Source organism: Neovison vison, chromosome 2 (genome assembly GCF_020171115.1).
Source record: "Neovison vison isolate M4711 chromosome 2, ASM_NN_V1, whole genome shotgun sequence".
NCBI lineage: Eukaryota > Metazoa > Chordata > Mammalia > Carnivora > Mustelidae > Neogale > Neogale vison.
Genome location: NC_058092.1, coordinates 89,454,840 through 89,474,490, shown reverse-complemented (window position 1 = coordinate 89,474,490; position 19,651 = coordinate 89,454,840). Strand labels below are relative to the sequence as shown.

Sequence of the window (19,651 nt, the reverse complement as noted above, 5' to 3'; positions counted from 1 at the left end):
TTGGGGTCAATTTTTACAGGAATACTCTCTGTGTGTGTTTGTGTGTGTGTATGTGTGTGTGTGTAAAATGTGTTAATTGTACATGAACAGTCTCTAGTATTTTAGGAATTATCTTTTGTTTATATTTTTGAATACTCATTCTGTTCCAGAGTTTTGGTTATACTTTTTCAGGGATTTGAAATGAGTATGTTGCATTTTTTGGTGGGTTTTCTCTATCGATTGTTTTCTTTCTATGTCTTTCTATAATCTTTTGATACTATTTGTCATTCATTTTTGTCACAGTTTCCATTTTAACCTTTATGTACTTCATTGCATATCTTTTGTATCTAGATTCATTTTGTTCTGCCAAGTTCATCTCATCTGCTCTATGATCATTCTTCGTAGTTATAATTTGCCTCATTAAGGTAATAAAAAAGCATTGGATATGTGGGTCACAAATTTATTGTGTCATATTTTTCTGGGTGAATTTCTCTTCATCTTCAGGAATACCTTGCTGCTTTTTAAAATTTATTTTCCTTCTTTCTCTTCTGCATTTTTTTTTCTTATTAATAGTATCTTTGAAAAGCAATAGTCTTCATGCCTTTTTTGTCATTTACATCTAAGGTGGATCTTCCCATATTAGCAATAATAAAGAATTCTGAAATTCTGAGATGTGTGTGAAGGACCAGTGTCGACTGCTCAGTTTTTCTGTGATCTCACAGGCTCCCTCCTGTGTAGCTAAAATAAGAGATATTTTCCTCACTAATGGTGCTTCCATGTGGCCAGGATTCTCAGATTCTAAACTAACTCAGGATTGCTTTTACCAAGGGTTTTGAATCTTCTCACATGCTTCACCATTGACCAATGGACATCAGAGGATACTACCCTGCTTTCAAAGGAGTAATTCTCTTAAAAAAAAAAAAAAAAAGTAGCTTCTTAAATATGCCACCTCTATACTTCTGAGGCACTTTGTGCATTTGTTCCCACTCTCTCTCTAGCTCTAGCTTTATTTCTCTCTCCTTTGTTTATTTGATACTGTAACCAAACCAATGTGTCTGTTCCTTGGTTGAGTTACAGACAGAGACTACACCAGACTATATAAAATAAACTTTATTTGCAACAAATAAGGAAATCAGGGGGACTAACTTCCAAAGCTGTGACTCCCTGAGCAGGAATGAGTGGGTTCCTTTAGGAAAAAATGTTTAAGTTTAGGATGAATATTCAGAAAGAGGAGTTTTGTCATCACAAGTAAAGGCAGGCATAAAGCTGCACAGGTAAACCTAGAAAACAGGCCTGTATGTTCTGTTAGTGAAACTTGTATTCCTTCTACAGTGAAGACTTTAACATTATAAGGAAGCAGAGGGAACTTTTGCACAAAGGAGAAGGGCTTTGGGTGTGCTCCAAGGGCTAGTATAAACTGGATGGGGTCTTTGATTTCTTACCTTAGGTAAGGAATGCAGGGTCTTGCTTACTTTTGAAACAGAACTAGTCATTTTACCACTGATTTATTGCTTCTGATATGGTTAGGCTATTTCCTGGCCTGGTAGAGACAGTTTTTGCATTTCCTTTATTTTTATTTATTTATTTATTTATTTATTTATTTTTTGTAAGCCCTGCAAACACAAGGCCTCAAAAAATTGGGTAAACACTCAGAATTGTTCCTCTCCATGGAAATCTTTAGTAAAAGGCTAAAGATTTATACGATCTGAAAAGAAACCATTTCTTTATGATTCTGACATCTAGGAAGTTCTGCAAGATGTGTACTTGGGCCCCCAGAGCTTGTAAAGCGTTGGTCAAGGAAAATAGCTGGGGGATTAAAATGACTTCTGTTCTTTTTCTGGGACCCTTAATTCTTCCTGCTTCAAAAACCATACCCCTTGCCTGTTTGTAGTCAGTCATGTTCATAAGCAATTCACACTCAAGGTTGAGCCACCTCTTACTGGATGTGAATATTTGGTATAATTTCTAAGATCTGCCCTATGTCCGGCCCAGTCTCACTGAATCTATTTATACCTAGTCAGGTTTCTCTGGCAATTCTGCTATATTTAGGTATTCTTGGCCACATACATGTAAGGTACTCGTCCTTGTTAGCTATTTTTAAAAATGTCCTTGAGTCCCAAAAAATGTGTTTTGTGAGATAGTAATATATATCTATACTAATCTCTCTCTCTCTCTCTCTCTCTCTATATATATATATATATATATATATATATATATATATTTAATGTCTCTGCCCCTGGTTCCTGGCACAGAGCTCTTAAAACCCTTGGAATTTCCTAAGTGATAACAGCACTAGGAGCAACTTTTCTTCTAATGTTTGGTTTTTCACCCTCCTTCAAGATCCCTCGGTAATAAGAGTGTCTTTTGTTCTAATGAAATGACTTTGGGTGGGGCCCTGGATAAGGACTAGACCTCAAAAAGATCAAACCAGAATTAGAAGCTTGGAACTTTCAGCTTTACCCCCGTCTTCCAGAGAGCGGTGAGGGGCTGGAAATTAAATAATGACTGATCATTCCTACATGAAGAAGCCTGCATAAAAATCCCCAAAGTATGGGATTCAGCTTGGTGAACACAACCACAATAGGAGGGAGATGCACCCCCACCTCACAGGACAGAAGCTCCAGTGTCCTGAAACCACGCAGACCCTGTGTTTATAGATCTCTTCCTCTGGATATTCATCTTTATCCTTTGTCTCATCCTTTAATACACTGATCAGTGTAGGGATGTATTTCCCTGAGTTCTGTGAGCCCTTCTAGCAAATTAATCAAACCTGAGGAGGAACTCGTAGGAACCTCTGGTTTATAGCCCGTTGGTCAGAAACATAGGTAGCAAACCAGATTTGGAACTGGCCTTTGAACTGAAGGACTGAGACCTTAACCAGTGTGAGCTGATATTATCTTCAGAATGAGATGAATTGTAGAATACCCAGCTGGAGTCTGAGAATTGCTTCGTGTGCTCCCTGCACCCCACCCCAACAGGAGTATTTTTATTAGGGATTCCTGCCACCATATTAACATATAAAACAATCTGGATATTGGCAGAGAAATGTAGATTTTACTATACAAATATAAGTCTCCAATCACAGGTAATCTGGCCCCCATATCTCTAGTATTTCAATGAAATCACCTTTTGAATTCTTCTGAGTTGTCTTTATAAATATTAGACAAACCACAAAATATATTCCAAATACATAATATTTTACAGTATGTTCCAAGCACAGACAAAAATACATGACACTTTACCTACATTTTTTTTAAGATCCAACTTGCATTAGCAAATTGGAAAATTAGCAATCCACCCCACATACTTGGTGATGAAAAGTGAAGTGTTCTGTATGAGTAGTAAAGGAAACACACAGGAGGTAGAAAACTGAAGGTTGTATTTTACTTAATTATTTTTATTCAATGAAGATTTGCGAGGGTTTTTTGTTTGTTCAATTGTTTTAAGTTTCTTCATTGCACATTCTGGCTTTGGAAAAAAGCAGTCTCAATTTGGAACTAGGATGTTGCAATGCATTTATTAGAAAGGGGAGTCATTCTTCTCTATATCCTACAAATCTATAATAGTTTATCTATTTTAAGACATATTTTTTACATTTCAATATATCTAAAATCCGGATGCATCTTATACTTGGCAATATCTTAAATACTTGTAAGCACTTATTTTTTTATTCATTGTTGACATATGAAATGTTTTTTTGCCTTAGATTCAGTATAATACAATAAGCAGAAATTTTGTAAATTTATAATAAATATTGAATGAATGAACCAATAAATGAATGAAAAATTTAGTTCCAGTGAAGTTTAGAAAAATCCCTTTAGGGTTTGTTAGCTGTAAGTACCCATATTTAAGAGCTGAGTAAACAAAAAGTAATCCTGATATCACAGTTAAAGTCTATCTCATGGAAATATGAAAATAAAATCATCTGACTTTAAATAGGAAGAGATAAACTATACTTTGCTTTTTTTTTTTTTTTTTTTTTTTTAGTAACTAGAGGGTGTTAAAAGGAAAACCATGGATCCAAATGGTGTCAATTAAACCAAATCTCCAAACTGGGGTTTGATACCAAGTTGCAGTTTCAACCTTCCCCAGAAATGTAATCTTAACTGCTCAGTCAAATATTTTCTGGTAAGCACTGATGAGGTGCTCTGTCATGTGGGTCCTCTAGATCCAAACCCTGGCATCTTCCCCTGCTTTTGCTCTTTCCCCACCCCCAAGGAATATGAAGTAATCTGGATGAAGCTCCCTGCACTTCTCCCTAAAGAAAAATGTCAATGCCTGAAACAATTATTTCTTTTCTTTTGCTAATGGTTCCTCACTCTACCTTCCTTCTATAAAAACCTATTTTGCTTAACTCCTGGGAGCATCTCTCTACTTGCTAGGTGGGATGCTGCCCAATTTATGAGTTATTTAATAAAGTCAATTAGATCTTTAAGTTTACTCAGTTGAATTTTTGGTTTTTGATGGGCTTATATGGACACAACAGAGTGTTTGGAGTTCTGTCAATGAAGATCATGCTCCATTCTCCCAAAATTTGCAGCATGAAAATAACACTCCATTAACTCAGATAAAAATATGAAAATATGAGCATCAGAATCACTGATGTGGAAACAGTTCTCCCAAAAGTAAAAACCAAATTAATATAGAGTTATTATTACACACACATACACACTTCCTTAAATGAAACAGGGGAATAAAACAGAATAATGCAATTCAAACCAGTCCACATTCACGAGGATTGAAGAGAAGTAAAAAGGTAAAGATCCGTGGGAATAAACTCTCAGTGATAGCCAAGACCATCTACCACGGAAGGCGATATTCCTAAATAGCCTTTACCTGGTCCACTTTTATTTTAAACAAAGTTATTGAGGTTAGGGTGGAGAGATGGAACTGATGTCATAACTTAGCGAGACTATGTTTTGGCCACTACCAATTTTCTGACTTCTTGGACACCCTGTCCCTCTTGTCCAATCTTCAGTTCCCAGAAAGCATCACGTTCTCACATGTCTTAGTGTCATTGACTGAGCTATGTATTCTGAAATGCTTACCCCTTCTCTCCCTACCCTCTCCTTACCCCATCAGTCAATGACTATGCATTCCTCTGTCTTTCATTTGAGATCAAGAGTCATTCCCAATACCAGAGGTACTCTTTCGGACACTGTCCCTGGTCCTCTGGAGTAGTACTCTCTCATTCAGGTCACTTTGTCATATATACTAGAAGAGAGGTGAATAAGGATATTGATGAAACTGAAGCATCAGAATTTCTTACTTTCTGGAACTCCTTCCAGTTCCCTTTATATGAGACTTGTATTTTACATTATTTTCCTTAAAAAGTTCACCAAATTCTACTAGTTTCAGTCCTTGTGACACCTTGATCTATTCATGCCCTCAGAGGTTCATCATTTTCTTCAGACTGCATCTTTACTGCTATTATTTAATATCTGTCTCCCAGAGAGAGTAAGAATTCCACCTCTTTGTAGTCATCGTTTTATCCTAAGGGCCTGAAACAGTGCCTTGCCTAACAGGGATGTCGAGTAAATATTTTCCAGATGAATGAGCATCACTTTAGATAATGATCTTTCTTCTCTTCTATACACAGTTTTCAATTTAGTCACAAGGATCATAGGCACAGATATACTGTGTTCTTCCAAATATATTTCCTGTAGAATTGGGAGGTAAAGCAGCTTATGACTATTCAGCATAACATTGCATTAGAGATAACATTTGTTGTCGAGGCAGGATTACTCTGAGATACATGTATTTGTAAACCTTTTACAGCAAGTAAGATGTATTTCTTCTGAGATCCTTTCCTTAATAGGATTTCAGGTCGCTTTTGGAAGCAGCTAAAATAAATTGCTTTTAAACATGTGAGTCATATCACATTAAAAGGGGTTATGAATCAATAACCACCGTATATACCCTCACCTTATAATAGAATTAATCCTAGATTAAAAAGAGAAATCCTTTTCTGATCTTCCCTCCAACCTACTTTCCCTCCTCTTCTTAAAAATATGAGCTTTTCAAATGACATATGACTAGAAGAATCTATTATAAGCGTCCACTGTTTTGCCTGCTCTAAAGTAATTGGGTTCTGCATTAATAACCCTCACTTCACAATCTCTCATAAGCTCAGTTTAAATGCCTGTGCCTTAAATAAGACTGCTTATTTTATGAAGGAATGTTTGATGGTCCAAATGCTCTGTGTTTCATCATATGGAATAAAGAGTTGGAACTAGATAAAGTTGTAGAGAAGGTCTGTCAAATTTGTCCTCAACGTTCCTTTTCCACTCCCCCAGCTTCCTTCTGTCAGTAGAGAGACTATTTGGCTTGGGAGCCATCAATTCAAGAGATGCCTTCCTACCAAGATGTAAGTAAACTCAGAATCTAATGGAGAGGACAACCATATTATCAGATAACTACAGCTCAGTGTAATTAGTTCTACTTGAGACTTCAAAATTATATATGAAATCATGGAGGAAGACAGGAAGGAAAATTTAACAAGTCAGACTATTTAGGAAAGGCTTAACAGATCAGAAATGAAAATGATTTTTCAAATGTTTTGAAAGATGAACTTCCTCTCTACTGGAGAAATGAGTGAGAGAGCATTTTGACAGGACAAGCAGGGCCATTTCAGGAATGATGAGTTCAGCCACTAAAGAAAATTATAAAACTGAAAATGAGGGAGTTACCAGATTATAAAAGGCCTTTCAACACCTGTCGAGGAGCTTAGATATCTGCAGACAACAGGCTGGGGAACTAAGCTCAAAAACAAAACAAAAACAAAACAAAAAAAAAAAAAAAAAAAAGGAGAAGAAATGTTTTGGAGCACCTGGGTGGTTCAGCTGGTTAAGTGTCTGCCTTTGGCTCAGGTCCTGATCCTGGGGTCCTGGTATTGAGCCCCACTTCAGGCTCCCTGTTCAGCAGGGAGTCTGCGTCTCCCTCTCCTGCCCCTCATTCATACACTCTCTCTCTATCTCAAATAAAATGTCTAAAAAAGAGAGAAATGTTTTATTTACTCATTAATTAATTTTTTATGAAGGAGCATATGATAGTTATGCAGAGAATATACTTAAATGATGAGGCCCATGTTGCAATATTCCAGGTAAGACACGAGGAGGCCTGAACTAACGTGGGCTTTCAGAATGTAAAGGAGAAGCAGAGTGCAAATGTATTTAGGGTGGTGTGCGGGTAAATGTTTAACTAGCTCAAGGCAATCCCTGATTTGTACCATTTGGCAGCTTCTGTGTTATACAAATGCCCCCAACACGGCCCATTTAAAACTACCTTATCAACCTCAGACTGAATTATCACTGAATGCAGACCTGGGAAGAGGCGCGCACTATCAGCTCTCCTGAGTGCACACCAGCTGGCTCCAACACAGCACTAAATATGTCTGAGGTACAGTCAATAAAAGGTGGAGGTGGGTGGAATGCAGTACGTGATGGGGGAAAAAAAACACAAAACCTTGTTATAAAAACCCCAGATTTCCAGCTTGGAAAAGTAAGCATGTCAGTATTTTATGGCTTGTGTGCTATTCTCAGACAGCTTCGTTCTCTTCTAAAAAATAGGAACAATAATAATAAGCCTTGCTAAAAGAAATCTTTCACGTAAATACTTGTGTTTTAACGGACATCCTCAAGAGACATAGTATCTGAACTTAGAGGTATATAAATAATAGTTTGAGGGACTTCAGTACAGGGCATCTGTTGATAGTAGCTAAACTGTGTTGCGGTCATGATGTCTTGGAAGCATCCATTTTGTGCGACCCAGTGGCCTGCAGGGTCCCTGAAAAGACACTAGCTCCTCCATCAAGCCATGATCAAGAGAACCGCCACATAGTCACAAGTAAATGTAAATTCCTGATACTGACCTTTTGAACGATGCCCTTATGATGAGCATTCTCCCCAGTCTCCTTGGGCCTTTCCCTTATGAGGCCCTCAGATAAAACCTTCCAGAAAGCTTAACAAAACCTCACTATTTTTGTTTGAATTGATGCATCTAACCTTAGCCTGGGAACCCCTGGGCACTCACACAAGGACCCTAATACAGGCATTCACTGCAGGTCCTGCTGTACCCTCTATCTGCCCATGGCCTTGACTCTCCACGTGGTCACTCCAAGTATGCCTGTACTATCTCCAGGGCCTGTGAGTAATCCAGCTCTCTATTTCACTTCCCTTTTGCTATCTAACACACTGACATCCTGGGCTTTACTTAATAAATGTTCATTTAACAAAGTCACAGCAATACCAGGTGAGGAATGTTTGGTGTTAAGTATAAAAGAATGTAGCCACACTCAATTATTTAATGCAGATCAATAATCCCCAAGCCAGCCATTTCTAGTTATCAAGGATATTAATCAAGGTTAAAAGAAGCTTCCTTTACTTTAGGCCTTTTCAAAGATTTTAATATGTTAATTTACTTTGTAAAGCAAAAGCAGGAATAGACATACAGAATTTTCCAAAATTAATTGGGAAAAGGTTCTGTTTTTACTGTGTGTCTTGAAGGGCCAGTATTCTGGTAAGAATTGATGTAGGCTAGTTTTTCTGTTAATTGAATCAGCATTCTCTGTATTATTTGTTCCAAAATTAACCACCTTACTTAACTATAAATCATGAGTTAGTATGCTTTCATTAAACTAGTCTAACCAACGATAAAAATTTGGATACTGAGCCCACATATTTTCTTTCAAGTCTACATGGAAACCAGTAGATGGGCTTGTAATTTGAAGTATAACTACTTATAAAATATTGTTTGATATCCTAAAGCTCGTATTGCTACCTCAAAAGTACATCCTCCAAGAGAGCTTGAGAGAAGTCAACTGATGAAGATATTTTTCTCCCCAGACCTGATTTAGAAGGTACATAACTTCAAAATCAGGTGATTAAATGAGATACATGAAAATTGACTCTATCATTGAGTCTAAAACTGTATCCTTGACAATTACTTAGTACATCATCTTAGGGAATCATATTTTTATTCAAGGATGTGTGAAACATGGAGTATAAAAAGGGAATTTTCAGGTGCCATATTTTTCTGGATAGAAAATAATAAGAGCAAAAAAACAGTAATTGTTACCAGGGACAAACTAAGTGATTTGTTAACATTTTCTCTTCTAATTCCATAACAACCTGGTCAGCTGTGTTATTGTCTGCATTTTTCATACGAAGAAATTTAATTTGAAGAATTTAAATACTTGTTATATAAATCAATTTCTGTCAGGATCATAAATGATAATGTTCTTAGTTGCTGTATTCTATATAAGCACTTATCAAAGGCAAAAAAAAAAAAAAAAAAACACACACACACACAAAGAAATTAACTCTGCATTCTTCTCTATATGACAATCTGGACAGCCAACCAAGAATACACATTCTACAAGAGAAAGCTGAAAACTTTTTTAATGAATGGATGAATATCCTAACATTTTTCAGCCCAAGCAATTTTTTTCTTGCCTGTCCAGTTCTTCCTCTTGACACATTTCTTTTTACCTCAGTGACGCTGTGAATTCTGTGCTTCCTATGGATGTATAGATCTTGCTTTGATTGTTACTTCTTTTTTGTTGACTATTATAATGTTCCTGTTATCTTTTCTTGTCTTTCTTTTCTCGGCCCTTATTAAACTTACCTCATGACTGCTATATGTGTTGTTCGTTTTTATTTTTCAAAATTCTCTGGGGGGGAGACTTTGAAAATATTCAAAACAACGAAACACCATGTATCTTAAAGGTGGTCAAATGTATGAACCTAAAGGAAATGACTCTGCCTTGAATAAAGTCAAGCAAGGTCAACTATGAACATATTCCAGAAGTACCAGTCAACAATGTTCAAAAAAGGCAAGTGTCTCCTAACTACATTCATCATAAATGAGATTATGAAAATTCTGTTTTATTATTAACGTTTGCTAATTGTTCAAAAATAAAACATAAAAACACCTGCCACTTGGTAGTAATGCTTTATAGCCAACTTAAATTTGAAGAATTATTTGCCTAGTCTATAAACAGAATAGTGTACATTTCTAGTATTTATAAATGCAGGTCTCCACTCCTGTTATCCAGATAATTAAAGGCAAATCCTGCTATGGGATTTAGAACATATTTGTTTGACACTAAGCTTTAATGAGATTTAATAAATTCAACAAAAACTTACTAATTTCCTAAAAAAAACTGAAATGTAGATTTAAATGGTTACTTTTTGATCCAGATGGTATGCACCATTTAAAAGAAGGCAGATAGAGTTAAAATGTTACATATTTCCTGCTATACTTCCTGCTCCTCAAAGACATGGGTTGCTGCAATCCTTACTTGTACCTCAAGCATACAGTAGACCCACAGTCAACTCCCTATACCTGCTTTTTTCTGAAACAACTACTGAATAGTCAAAATGAACACTGGTGAGGTATATATAAAGAATGGTCATGGATATATAAAGAATACAGACCCTGAAGTGAGACAGAACACAATAGTCAGTCCCATGTGTTCTAGGGGACATTTTATTTTATTATTTATATTTTTAAAGATTTATTTATTTATCTTAGAGTGAGGGGGGTTAGGAGGTGCAAATGCAGGGGAAGAGAGAATCCCAAGAGAACTCCCCGCTGAGTGTAGAGTTCAAGGCAGGGTCTTGATCTTATAACCTCAAGATCATGCATGACATGAGTGGAAACTACAGTTGAATGCTTAACCAAGAACACCACACAGGCACTGCTATGGTACGTTTTAAATGGCATCAATAGGCACCGCTGATTTCACATTTTTTGTCTGTATTCATTGATTTCTGTCAGTGGCAGTTCCCATGGTAATTACAAAGTACAGAATAAAATTTTCAGTACGACCTGGAGAACCATGACAGTTGAGGAGACTTTCCATTCTAAATAAGCAATTTATCAGTGAAGTGACCTTTACATGGCTCTTTTATGTTATTTTATAGTTTGCTTTTTAAAAAAACAACTCACCTAAAAGCAGTGTCATATATGTTTTTCAAGAAGAATCTATCTTTTCTTGGCCAGAACATTATCTACAACTTCTAATCTTAAAAGCTATCAAGAAAATAAGACAATGAAAATAACAATATGGTAGGCATGGGCTAGATGTCATAGATATGACATTCTGAATTTTGTAACATAGTTACTTCATTATTTTAGTCATACTCAAAATCTCTTCTGATCACAGAACAATACAACAAAACACACCCCAAATAAGGGACTGCATACAGTCAGTGATAGGATTAATGAGAAAATTATTCTTGGAATAAAAATCTATTCATTGTATTAAAATAGCATAAAGGCAAGTACTATTTTTACTACATCTTTGTAGGGTGACCAACACTATCGGATGTTTTCATGTCTAAAATCATAGCCGTAAGTTTTATTGGTCAGTGCTTGGTGCATAGTGCCATTAACTAGGCCCACAGGCCATCCTGCCTCAATAGTTAGGGTATTCATCCTGCCAGTAGCTAAGTAGGAGCCTGTGGATATGTCCAAGCATCCAATCCACACTGCCAGCACATTGCTTCACAAACCATCAAAGACTGTCATTACTCTGCTACAAAACATATTTCCATAAGGGTGCTTTTAAAAATAGACATTCACAATAGAAATTTGACTTTTAAATTAGTTGATGTCGAATAACTATCTGCAGGATGATCCACGCTATTGTATCAATGAAGTATTCATAACTCTCTGTAAACATTGCAGGAAAAAAAGAATCAAGATTATACCTTACCCATTTGTCTGTAGCCCTTGACATTGTCATTTTGCCTAAAGACATTCCTGCAGGGGACAATGGAGACACACCGATCTATCTATTTTCTCCAGAAAAAGCCTTCCAGGCAGAGGTTTCTGCTCAGCACATTCATTACCTTTTAATTGCTTCTAAATTGCATTGTGACCTGTGGCATCAATAGCCAAATCTATCTAAACGAAACTAGCACAATGTGGGCATGTGTGCTGCGGAAGGCTTTCACCTTCGTTGGCAGATGTGTGTGTTGCTGGCATGATTGTGCAGCTGCACCTGTTATTATAAAACCAGGAAAGACATAGTAAAAGAAAGAGGCAAATACACTGCTAGGGAAAACAGCTAAATAATAAAAGGAGTTAACTTGTATCCGAACATTTGTCACATATACATAGTTAAACATGGACTACGTCAAAAAATAAACACTTTGAACTGTTGAATAAGATTTTTTACAATGTCAGATATCCCACATGTCAGAAAAAGCTGGGAAAGTTACTACAGAATTAAGCATTGCATATAATATTTTAAGCTATGGACCAAAAAAAAAAAAAAAATCTACCAAGAGAACAGGTAAGTGTGACTATTTTAAGCCGGGCCACAATAAGCACAATGCCATAAACTGAACTATCATGTCAACCACTGTGAGACTCAGGAATACAAATTATCTTCCCCCTGGGAGATTTACTGAAACCTATTTCACCATCACTTGTAATGTATACAGCCCATCCCACCTTCCAAAAAGTGCAACCAGAAAGCTCATGTATCTAAGTTTCTGGAGAAAAGTGCCATAATTCAGAACCTCAAGTGGAGCTTTCAATTCACCTTATCATTTGACATTTCTTTTATATATCCATTTTATAGTTCAGTAAAATAAAATAAAAATTTGGACAGTGAGGGAATTAACTCATTTTCCCCTTTTGGTTCTTAAGGTTGCTCTTTGTCCCAATTTAACTTTTTTTTTTTTTTTTTTTAAGGAAAGGTGTTGGAAACATAACTGCTTCCCCAATGAGACAAGCTGCCTATCCAGGCCATCCAAAGCCTTGCACACCAGGCCCAACAGGAATTTAGTGGTCCTGTGCTGAGCTGGTCAGCGAGGGTAGCAAGTTCAATATTGTCATTGGCATCACATGGAGAAGTTTAAATGCAACACCCCTGATCTTAAAATCGTGATGTATGCAGTGGTTTAGGAAGATAAGAAGCAGCAGCAAGCCCAGGGCATTATGTTAGAAACAAAGAAGAACCATCGAAACGACCTGTGATCATCAGCCAATGAAGTAGGAGGATAATGAAGAGTGAGATTCTGGAGGCTAACTAAAGACAGACTTTAAGAAGTTATGACCTATGCTGCAGGTAGGTCATATAACCCAGAGATTGTGAATTAATCATTGAATCCTGCCAAATCTAAGTTACCACTGATCTTTGATAAAAACCTGTTGGTAGTGGGCAGGAGGCCAGAGGCCATTTAGGAAAGAATGGGGAGACAAACGTAGACAATGAGTATAGAGAACTCTTTCAAGATGCTTTTATGTAAAGAAAAGCAAGTACTTTGAATAGTAGTTGCAGGGGGTGTGGGTCAAGGGATGATTTTTCTTTAAGATGAGAAATAGATTATTTGAGTAATAGTGAGCATAAGATAGTTGTAAGAGAAAAAAAAAAAAACCTGATGATGTGGAGACATTAAGGAGGAAAATTCTAGGGATATTCTTGAGTGGAAAGGAAGTGCAGGGATCCAGGACACAAATCGGGGGTTCTCCATATTTTGGAGCAAGGCCAGTTCAACAGTGGGAATGAGGAAGGGTAGATCACATGCGTGCAGAAGCAGGTTGAGATTGCTGGCAGGAGGGTGTAGAAGTGCTCTGATTTCTACTCCTTTTCCCAGGGAAACAAGAAGCAAGATTGCTAACTGAATGTGGACAGGAGGGAAGGTAGGCTCGATGCCATGTTTGAGGGGGAAAGCCAAATAAGGAAATAGTTGTCTCAGAGTCTGAGAGTGAAATAGCGTGGACAGATGTAAGACCAGCACTGGGTAACCTGAAGTTGCCACATGTGTTAAGTTGTCAAGAATTCAAAATGTGTCGAGCATTATGGTTGTGTGTTTTCCGTGGCTAGACCCAGCTTCTAGGGTGTAGGGGAAAGGTAGTAAAGCTGGATTGAATCTGGATTGATATTTTTTCCTCTTGAGTAGGATAGAGATAGAGTGCAGGGAAATAAGGACCGTACGTGAGATAATGATTGTGATATGGGACCATGGAATCTAAATGGAGTGAGGAGGGACAGAAGAGCATAAGGAGTTGAGAGAGACTGAAAAACATAAAGAATAATAAACAGCAAGTCCCAGGGATGTTAAAGACTTGTGAGACAAATGCAAACTGGAAAGATAAGAGGCTGCTGTTAGACATCAGGAAGCTTGAAAATATAATTATTAAGAGAGGGCACCTGGGTGGCTTGGTTAAGAGACCCCCTTCGGCTAAGGTCATGATCCCAGGGTCTTGGGATAAAGCCCCACATCAAGCTCCCTGCTCTGCAAGAGAGCCTGCTTCTTCCTCTCCCTCTGCCTGCTGCTCCCCCTGCTTATGCTCTGTCTCTCTGTCAAATAAATAAAATCTTAAAAAAAAAAAAATTGCAAGGTGAGCACTGATTCAGAATATTGATGTTCAGGGGCACCTGGGCGGCTCAGTCAGTTAAGCCTCTGCCTATTGGTTTTGGCTTAGGACATGATCTCAGGGTCCTGAGACTGGGCTCCCTTTTGGGCCCTGTGCTCAGTGTGGAGTTTGTCTTAGACTCTCTCCCCTTCTCTTTGTCCCTCCCCACCCCTGCTTTCTCTCTCTCTCAAATAAAGTCTTAAAAGAAAAAAAAATTATGTCTAGATTATGAGTATGAGAATAAGTGACTAAACTAGAAAGTAGGTATAAAATAAGGTCTTCTGGTAGAATTTGAAAACATTACCGAGCCTCCCTCTTTCCTCATATAACATTGGAATAAAGATAATAGTAATACTATCTACTTAAAAAAGTTCTGAGAGGGTGAAATTAGTAAATACTGTGTCTTAGTCACTCCATAAGAACACCATATCGGCATTTCTTTCCTGTTTTACATGATTATTTTCCTATTCTACCATTAACTGATATATACATTGATTTATTTTTCTTATTAAAACTAAATAAACTCCATATGAAAAGGCTATATTCTGTATAAGTCCAACTGTATGACCTTCTAGAAAAGCAAAACTATGAAGACATTAAAAAGCCCAGGGGCTGGAACAGATGTTGTTTAGGGCCATGAAACTACTCTGTGATACTGTCATGATGGATATACCATTAATACATTTGACCAAATTCATAGAATAGACAACACAAGGAGTGAATCCTAATGTGAATTATGAACCATGGGTGATTATTAGGTGTCAGTGTAGGCTCATCAATTGTAACAAATGTACCGTTCTTGGGGGGGTGAGGGGCTGTTGATAATTACAGCAGCTGTGCACAGGTGGGGTCAGGGAGCACATGGGAAATCTCTATACATTGTGCTCAATATTGCTCTGAACCTAACACTGCTCAAAAATAAAGCCTCTGAAAACCACGTCTTGACCACTTCTCCCTTTGGCTGAAATGCAGCTTGACTAGTATTTTTATGGTTAGTTCATCTTTTTTTTTTTTCCTCTTTATTGAAATAATTTTTCATTTCATTTTTGAGCAAAACAATCCATAGCATAGTTGTTTATATGGATTGTCTCCAAACACTCCCTTCATTTTCTTTCTTAAACCAACTACAGATAGAGGTTCTTTTTCCACCAAGTCATCAATAAATCCATTATTCTTGACCTAACAGCAGTTCATTCATCTCTTAAATATTTTCTTTTTTGGATTCCTGGACATACGTCATCTTTGTCTTCCTCTTATTTTTCTGGTTGTATACCTTCAGGCTCTTTGCTAAATCCTGTTTTTCCCCTTATCTCAAATACTGAAATGCCCTGGACTTCAGTACATGTTCCTCTCCCCTTTTCTATCTATATGCACAACCGTCTAGCCACATGTTTTATATTCTGTCCTTAGGCTACTGACTCCTATATTTACATCTCTTGTCCAGTTTCCATTCTTGAGCTTCAGTTATTGTAACTAGTTCTGTTCTCAAAACTTAAAGCACACCTCATTTAATGACAACTCTACTCCCTTGAAAGTGGCTGAAGCCAAAAATCTTAAGATCATCTTGGATTTCATTTTTTTCTCACATTTTGCTTCCAAATCAATACGGACCCTTGTTGTATTTGCCTTAAAAATATGCCCCAAATGATTCTTCCTGGCTGTGAAGAGGTAGCCTATATCACAAAACAACCCTCCCTATAAGAATAGCTAAAAATGGAACAAAATAAAACACACACACATACACACACACACACCCCGCACTTATCGCAGGCATCAGAGAAAAACTGATTCAGCTAGAATCTGCTGGTGGAGCAAAGATCCCCAGGAAAAGTGTTAGGAGTCAGTTGGACAGTTAAATAGTCAGGGCCAGCATCCCCAGCAAGAAAATATGGAGTCATAACAGCTAGAATAAAAAGCACTGAAATCCTACTTTACAGGTGAGATAGGACCGCAATGACATTCTGCTCCTCAGCCTTTGCAGTAATATCTTTTGCAAAACATCCTGAAAGAATACAATTCACTACAAAAGCATCTGTCAATATCACGGGCAAAGGGAAGATAAGACATAAGCCTTTAGATGTCAGCAAAAAAAGACCATCAATGCGTACACATTAACATAATAGGTAGGTAGCTACCTAACCAAAGCCCTTATTGGCATGACTCAGCACACTTTGATTGCTTAAGACAGTTCTGCAAAAGAGCTAGTAAAAACCCCTAAACTTAGAAATTCCAGGGGCAATCCACTGTTCCCCTCCCTCTCCAGGAGCTTTATACTCTTGCTCAATAAACTTTGCTTTGTGCCCACCGCTCTTTGCCTGGTCTAGCTCTTCATTCTTCCAAGTGTCATGACCAAGAAACTGGGCGCTAAGAGGCAAAAAATCTTGTAAGGAAAGGAGACATTACATCCTCCCTCAAGAAATTTGCCAATTTAAAATCAACAAGGGGCTAAGGTAACAAACAAACAATTGGCAATTTCATGGGTCTATGGGAGAGAAGCATAAACTTTTTTAGGGCTCACCAATTATGAGATAACTTTAGAAACATTTTATTATTATATGAAAGTCCCAAAGGAACTCTAGGAGTAAAGGCAAATTGGAAAGACAAGCTCTTGAGCCTCAAATCATTTCAAATCTTGTTGTATCAAAGTTATCTAACTCCCCTCTGCCTGACAAATCCTTAAGACATTACATTTATTTTCAAGGAAGATACTGTCATTGTGAATCTCTGCAATTTTTCAAATGCGATATCCAGAATTTAGCCAAAACTTAACAGGTTTACCAAAAAGTAAAAACAAAAACAAAAAACAAGCAGGCACAGCGAGAGAGAGAGAGAGAGAGAGAGAATTGAGAATTTCACCAGGAATGGAATCTGTACTGAAATTTAAACATATATTCTGGAACAGAAAATGATAATAAATTTAACCACGCATTTGACACATAACCAACCTGGTAACTGAACTTTAGGTGAGTAGAATGTTCAGTGTAAATGTCATGAGCAAGGCACGAAGGAGCACACGCAAGTTGCATCTTTCCACAACGTCTCCTTCCTTCAGTCCTAAAGCGAAGTTGAGCCGCAACTATAGAGCAGGTTCCGGATTCCGAACTCAACGACGCTTCACCCTGTGATTCAACTTGGCGCTTACACAGCAGACAGAACAGGACAGAAGGCAAAACACACAATAAACAAGTGAACGGGGGGGGGGGGGGGCGGGTAGGAAGTTGAGGAACCAAAGGCGAAGTCAGTTTTGGGGGCGCAGTTGAGATAAGGCGTCAGTCCGGTCCGGTCCGGGTCCGCTCTCGGCACTTACTGCTTCTGACGTTCAAGCGCGAAGGTTCTCAGCTCTGCTCGGAGATGCCCCCGGGGCAGAGCCTTTGGTGGCAGCTGCCTGTTGTAAGTGGTCGGACAGAGAGGGGTCAGGTCTAAAGAGTCTGCTGCCCCAAACCTCCCCTTTTTTAAAGGGACTTAATCTGTTTTATGTCCCCGCCCACCTCCTCTGGTTCTCCTTGTCAGTTCTGAGGTGTCTGCTGATGCTGGTCCCGTGATATCTCATAGCTTGTGTCATTGCTTGACACAGGCCCCTGCTTGACAGGAGCGACTCCATCTTGCTCTCTACAGTAAAACACAGCTTGGGGAGATAAAAAAAGTATGAGAAACACCCATTATGTGAGACATGAGTAAAGGGTGTAACATATGTGTCATTTTGGTCTTTGGATGGGATGAATAAGAGAAGAGGCAGGACAACACAAGAAAAATGACAGAATTCTTACAACTGGTTAAAAAAAAAAAAAAAAAAATCAAACTCCAAGTTCGGGAAGCTCTCCCAAAGCAAGAAGAGGTTACCAAACAAAAACAAACAAACAAACAAACAAACAAAAAAAACAAAAAACAAAAAAGAAAAACAAAGGCAAAATCCTATTAAGCAGGAGTAAAACTGGAAGCTAACTTTTCTTTTTCTTTTTTTTTAAATTTTTTCAATTTATTTATTTTCAGAAAAACAGTATTCATTATTTTTTCACTACACCCAGTGCTCCATGCAAGCCGTGCCCTCTATAATACCCACCACCTGGTACCCCAACCTCCCACACCCCCTCCACTTCAATCCCCTTAGATTGTTATTCAGAGTCCATAGTCTCTCGTGATTCACCTCCCCTTCCAATTTACCCCAACTCCCTTCTCCTCTCTAACACCCCTTGTCCTCCATGATATTTGTTATGCTCCACAAATAAGTGAAACCATATGATAATTGACTCTCTCTGCTTGACTTATTTCACTCAGCATAATCTCTTCCAGTCCCGTCCATGTTGCTACAAAAGTTGGGTATTCATCCTTTCTGATGGAGGCATAATACTCCATAGTGTAATGGACCCCATCTTCCTTATCCATTCATCCGTTGAAGGGCATCTTGGTTCTTTCCATAGTTTGGCGACCGTGGCCATTGCTGCTATAAACATTGGGGTACAGATGGCCCTTCTTTTCATGACATCTGTATCTTTGGGGTAAATACCCAGGAGTGCAATTGCAGGGTCATAGGGAAGTTCTATTTTTAATTTCTTGAGGAATCTCCACGCTGTTCTCCAAAGAGGCTGCACCAACTTGCATTCCCACCAACAGTGGAAGAGGGTTCCCTTTTCTCCACATCCTCTCCAACACATGTTTTTTCCTGTTTTGTTAATTTTGGCCATTCTAACTGGTGTAAGGTGATATCTCAATGTGGTTTTAATTTGAATCTCCCTGAAGGCTAATGATGATGAACATTTTTTCATGTGTCTGATAGCCATTTGTATGTCTTTATTGGAGAAGTGTCTGTTCATATCTTCTGCCCATTTTTTGATATGTTTGCCTGTTTCGTGTGTGTTGAGTTTGAGGAGTTCATTATAGATCCTGGATATCAACCTTTTGTCTGTACTGTCATTTGAAAATATCTTCTCCCATTCCGTTCCATAGGAACACAGAAACAGAAAAAATAGAACAAATTCTTTAAAGATGTGAAAGAAAATACGGGCCAACTGAGATTCTGAATCTGTTAGAAATATTCTTCAAAATGATAGCTATGTAAAAATGTTTATAGATAACCAAAACTGAGAGACTATTTTGCCTGCAGACTTAAACAAAAGACATATTGATGGTATTCTTAAGACAAAAGCAAAATTATCCTAGGTAAAACTGCGAATGCAAGAAAGAAAGACTACTAAAAAGGAGACATATAGGTAAAGGAGATGTAGCATTGATTAAAACAATCTCAATATTTTGAGACATTGAAAATATATAACAAATTAAAAGGTATGAATACTGTGGAGGT

General features: G+C 37.8%; 1 non-coding gene across 1 annotated transcript; it reads right to left on the bottom strand.

Moving 5' to 3' along the window:
* Nucleotides 1-1,588: 1,588 nt before the first annotated feature.
* LOC122901483 lies at nt 1,589-1,703 on the bottom strand. The gene has a single exon (XR_006383501.1). It is a non-coding gene; the product is annotated as a U5 spliceosomal RNA (small nuclear RNA).
* Nucleotides 1,704-19,651: the final 17,948 nt, after the last annotated feature.